The sequence below is a fragment of the Haemaphysalis longicornis genome, unplaced genomic scaffold (assembly GCF_048455015.1).
Source record: "Haemaphysalis longicornis isolate Haplotype H1 unplaced genomic scaffold, Haemaphysalis longicornis Haplotype H1 scaffold_2, whole genome shotgun sequence".
Classification (NCBI taxonomy): Eukaryota; Metazoa; Arthropoda; class Arachnida; order Ixodida; family Ixodidae; genus Haemaphysalis; species Haemaphysalis longicornis.
Genome location: NW_027526295.1, coordinates 117282697 through 117288511, shown reverse-complemented (window position 1 = coordinate 117288511; position 5815 = coordinate 117282697).

Below are 5815 nucleotides of genomic sequence, written 5' to 3'. Positions count from 1 at the left end.
AAAATTGGTTGGTGATTACGATACTCTATAATGGGATATTTGGGCACAGCATGAGTGCTTTGAGGCAGCACTCACTTGTGCGTTGTCTCGATGGCAGCGATGATAAGCCTCTGCGTCAGCGGCGGCAAGTGCGTCTCAGAAAGGGACCGCGAACTGCGTGTTAAGCGATTGATTGATTGAAAATATCTTTATTCAAAAGAAAAGAAAAAAGAGGGGAAAAATAAGGTGGCTATCCCAATTCCGGGATTCCACTGGCCTCCATCGCCGCTATGGCTCTCTCTACCAGCCATCGCGGGCAGGCAGGGTCATCGCTGCGCAGGGAGGCCTCCAACTGCTCCCTTGACGTGTTTGTGAGTGGGCGTACTGTTGGTATGTACTGGCATGCCCACACTGTGTGGTACGCGTCCGCCCTCTCCCGGCAGTGCGGGCAAAAAGGTGAATATAACGTGGGGTACCAGCAGTGTAATCTAGCCAGTGTGGGTAATGTGTCTGTCTGCAATCTCCTGAGAATGTGCTCTTCGTCATTACTGAGGCTTTTGTCCGGTGGTGGATTTGTTCTTCTGTAGAGTCTCAATATGCTCAAATATTCGGTGAAGGGAACGCTCACCATGTCTAAGGACGGGGCTTGGTACAAGGGGGCCGGGATAAGAAGACCTCGGGCTGTGGCATCTGCGGCCTCATTCCCCTTGTGACCCGTGTGTCCTGCGTCCATATAATGAGCACATTTTCCGGTGGGCCTTTACGAAGAATTTGGTGGGTGATTTTGAAGACATTGCCCTGTATAAAATTTCTGCAGGCCTCTTGCGAGTTGTAAGCGATAGCTAGGGTGATGGCTGCTTCTTCCCCTGGGCGGCTATTTTTGTCTTTAGGGTAGCCGAATTTACAACTCTTCCATCCGCGTCGTAACTGCTGCTACCATCTTTTCCTTTTAGGGTCCGGTGGCGTCCACGTATAAAGTATTCTGGTTGCTGCCCCATAGTCACCCTAGGTACTCAGCCCTGGCTTTCCTTCTCTTCGCGTTATGTATGGGAGCGAATGCACATCACAGACACGCGCACAACCCCACGTTTTCACCAAGCGTCGTGCCGTTGAGCGCTTCGTGCGAGCACAGCATACTGCTCCCCCACGGCACCCTTTCGGAAAGCGCTGGCTCGCGCCGCCACTGCGAACCGACCTCCCCTCCCAATTTCACGACACTATGCTTCTATGCCGTGTTTCACTCGTCGGTCTTCCCATCTTTCGCATTATATTTCACTCGTTTGTCTTCCTATCCTTTAAACGCCCGTGTGTTTGATATTTCGGCGCATGTTAAAGATCCCCAGGTGGTCAAAATTAATCCGGAGCCCTCCACTACGGCACGCCTCATCGCCTGCGTTGCGTCGGCGCATTAAACCCTGCAATCGATCAATCAATCTTCCTATCCCTCGCTTGTTTCGACGACGGCGACCCGGTTTGGCCATTCACGGGCGACAAAGGGCTGCGCCCTAAAACATTTTTTTTTAATCTGTTGTGCGGGTTGTTTTTGTTAATAATAGTGGCTTAACATCCTCTGGGGTAGTGTAAAGCCCCTAAAATTACTAAGGCAGCGGCTACTGCTCGCTTCTTCTCCGCCACTCTGCTCATGTTTACTTTGTCGTCTCCTGCAGCGCGGCGCGCCCTTTAACTTCGCGACGGTGCCGCCGTCTTTGTTTACCTCTTCCGCCTAGACGCCCTCACTGGTCCATTGGGATGCAGACTGCAGACGGTTTTTCTCGCAGTTTGCTCTTGCTTCGGTGCCCCAATCGCATTTTGTGGCATTTATAGGATTTCTAGATCTCAGTTTACACAAAGAAGGAAAGAAGCGCTGCTGAAGGAGAAAGGCGCCGATATCACCAGACGGCGCTACCTTAGCTATTTTAGGTGCCTTAGGGTGGGGAAGTTTTGTGCTCTACGTGGAACCTTAGCATGACATGGCAGAGGAGGCATCGCGCCACCATGCAAAGCAAAATGCGAGGCGCTCAACAAGAAAAGCGACGATGCGGGTGCTTTCCATCGTCATGAAAACAACTAGCGTTCACATCGGAGCTCTCACTCTGCGGGAAGACATCTTGAAAGCGCCAGGAGTGGTACATCACCGCATAATTCTATGAGGAGCCTAAACTTTCATATACCTCATGAATGAACTGCGGGACTCGCTGCAGTCGCCCCGTCCTGAATCGAACTAGCTCGACGTGCGGCAAATAAGCATGAAACTCCGAAATGTGATCAATATGGTGCGGCAGCTGAAGGAACTGTCAAACAGCGAACAAGTCCGTCGTACGAGCTCAGGTAATTCAATGGCTTCAGCTCTGTGCTGCTGGGCGCCACGACGCGGGTTCGGTCCTGGTCGCGAGGGCCATTTTTGAAGACGGAAGTCTTTCTTGGGCTACTTAAACGGGGAAATTTCGGTCTGTCTGTATGTCTGTCTGACTAGATTTAACCACGTGGCCAAAGTCAAACATAAGTTCCGCAATACTCTTATATACCCAAAGCCAGCTCTAAACGTCTACGTCCGGTGGCAACGTCCATACTTGTCAACATTGTTGTAACAAGAACAACACATTACGCAAATATAAGATAAAAATCACTACATTAGTAACGTTTGCAGTGTTTCTTTGTTAAAAATTTCGTGGTTGCTCGGTGTTTGCGATAACAAGGGAAATACTTCATCTACTTCAGAAAACCGACGCCTGCTGTCGCGCGCGCCTATACAGCTCGTGACAGCATTTTAAGAAATCAAACGGCGACGGCAACGAAAGGTTCCACTAGATAGGTTCCACATTCTGTTTGCAACGCACGGGGAGAAGAGAAATGGGGTTCCATAAATATTGTAGTGGAGTGCCTCGATTATCGCGCGTCTCCGCCGTACGGCTGCGCTGGCATCTAGGCAGCAGACTTGGTGCAGTGTAACGGTGTAAATTTAAATTGACCCTAGCAAACCTCTAGCGCGTTTATCTTTGGAGGAACGAGATTGGAGAGGAACAGCATGAGAGGTGAGCGAGAAAGAGAAGGGAGGCAGCAGGCATTCACTTGGCAGGGGTGACCGTCGACTATAGTCATTCGTCGACATTTGCAACGAAACAAGCCGATAAGTGGCTATTTTGTATGTGGAGGCGAACTGTGAAAACGCCTTCGTTTCTTGAGTTGGGGGCACGTAACAGATCCGCAGGTGGCCGAAATTGTTGGTTAGCTGCCTACTACGGCACATCTTGTGTACCCCAGACGCACCTTCGGCTGGTAGAAAAGTATAATTTTTTAATGTTTGTTTTGTGTTGCGGCGCTTGCGCATGAAGGAGGTAGACGCGAACACTGCGGGAACCGGAAGACGCTGGATGCCCCGCTGGAACAACTGGCGTTTTGCGCCAATTTGGCATGGCAAAAAAAGGAAGCGCCGATGTGGGTAGCCTTAGGCAAGCAAGGGGTTCATAGAATGACGGTGAAGTAAAAGTAGCGGTTACAAGGCGTTCAGATTGATCGCGCACGGTACGAGCTTTTCGCAGGTTTAAACAATCTTCATAACCACGATCATCTTTCAACTGTGAATTGTATCCTGGCTACCCGATGCACCGTCGTACAGAAATCCCCACGTTTCTGCAGTCTGCTCACGATTTACCTCTTCTTTCTTTCACATCCCCTAATATTGGCGCGCTTTTGTCTAAAGTGAGAAGCCGTAAACTTTCACACTTGAATGGAAACTTTTTAAATAATGGTAAAAGTGCACGTTGTAGTAGAACTGCTGGTTGAGCTTTCCTCATTTTTGTCGGAGTTTGAAAACGAAACGCGGCTACTTAGCCACGTTCCGTGCTTAAACGCTGAAGTTAAGATGATATATATTGAATTCATCCTTCGAACCGGTTCTGGCGCACTAAGGCATAAACCATATATCTTTGCAGGAGTCTTCTGCTCTGTGTATATCTTTTCGGTTTTGCTACAGCCTTGCAGAGGAAAGAACCAACGTAAGTGCATACTGTGATTTTGTGGCATTGAGTTAAACCCGTACACATAGGTTTAAACGACCTCTGAAACAACGTCTGCTGTGAGGCAAATTTAGGAAGCAAATAGGTGCAAAAAAAAAACCCCAATTTTTTCGCAACAGAGGTCGCTTTTCTTATCAAGTTTTCGGCGTCTCATTTGCCTGAAAGGTATACAAAACAAGTAACATGCATGATTACGGACCCAAAATTTAATAGAAACTCAAGTCATTATTTTCAATCATGTGTAGTTATCCAGTGTTCAAATAGGAAATTCGAATGGCATCCATTATTGCGTACACATAGCCCAATACAAACTAAATTTGTTACATTCAACCATGTGCAGTCATTCAGTGATTAAAAAACCTTGGGTGTACAGCAAGACTCAGTGCTCATGCCTCCCGTATTTATTATTATTATAATGATGTTTTGAAGTCATCGGTGGAACACTTGTAAACATAGGTTTGTATGCAGATGAGTTTATGTTGCACAACCACATTACCACTTCCCAAGACAAGTGAATGCCTAACAATGAATTATCGGTAATTTGACATTGAATTGACACGTGGTATATGCCCATAAGTTACCAAAACATTGTAGCTATGACTTTCTCGAATTAAAAACAGCCTCCCAGTTTCCCTTTTACTTACAATGGGTGCTTGCTAGTTCATGTTAGCAAATTCAAATATCTTAACCTCTCATTGTCACCCGACCCTAAACACGGCAGACATGTATGTCAGATAAGTTGCCACGCTGTACCGCAAATTGACTACTTAGAGCGTAGATTAGAAACCTCTACAACACAATGCCAATTAAGTAACTACTTAGCGCAAAATGCGGAATACTATCAGTGCGCAAAACGCGTAGCACAGATCCTATGAACATGGTACCCTCCAGATCTCTCCTCGACTACTTCAAAATTTTGTTTTTCCGCGCACGGTTAACTGTGGAGCGAACTTGACGAGCTTCGCGTAGAATAAACACTGAAGATCTGAAGAAGAACTTTGGGTGTTACAAAATTGTGTTCGGTGCTTGCTTTTGTTTTTTGTTTGATTTTCTGTACCCACTCCTGCAATGCCCCAGCCACGGAACAGCGTATTTGTAAATAAATAAATGAATTGTAATGGAGATTGCTTGAAGTGCTCTCGCCGTCCAATCCCTCTTCACCCACCGGTCAATCCCCGAATGAGCATGTACCACGGATCAACGGCTGTCATCACCAGTGCCTGATCGCGCGGCTCGAGTCGAATCCTCTGGCTGGTTCACCTTGGACGGTTTTGCCTCTTGATCCCTGTCTAGCGGACTCTGTCTTCCTTCCAATAAACCCCTTTGCAATTGGTGGAGGAGCCGGGGTTTGAGGTAAACCGTCGTACAGCCTGGAACTCCGCAGCCGGAAGCTACCAATGCCCGTCACACCCATGGCCGCTGCCGACCAACCGCCTCCACAGGTGCCATCGGTCATCTACGCTGGGGCGCTCCGTCAGCGCGACCCGCCGTTTTTCAGCGGTAAAGGTGACTATGACGTTGAAGATTGGTTGTCTTCTTACGAGCGAGTTAGCGCTTACAACAAAAGGGACGACGCTACCAAGCTGCACAACGTCCCATTTTCCCTCGAAAAACCCGCGATCTTGTGGTATAACAACAACGCAGCGACCATGAAGACCTGGGCTGACTTCAAGAACAACTTACCTCGTGACTCTGATCGACCCGCCGTACGGAAACTGCACGCTGAACAACGCCTGCGTACACGGGCGCAACTACCGGGTGAGAACTTCACCAGTTACATTGAAGACGTTGTGGATCTTTGTCGGCGCGTCAACGCGTCC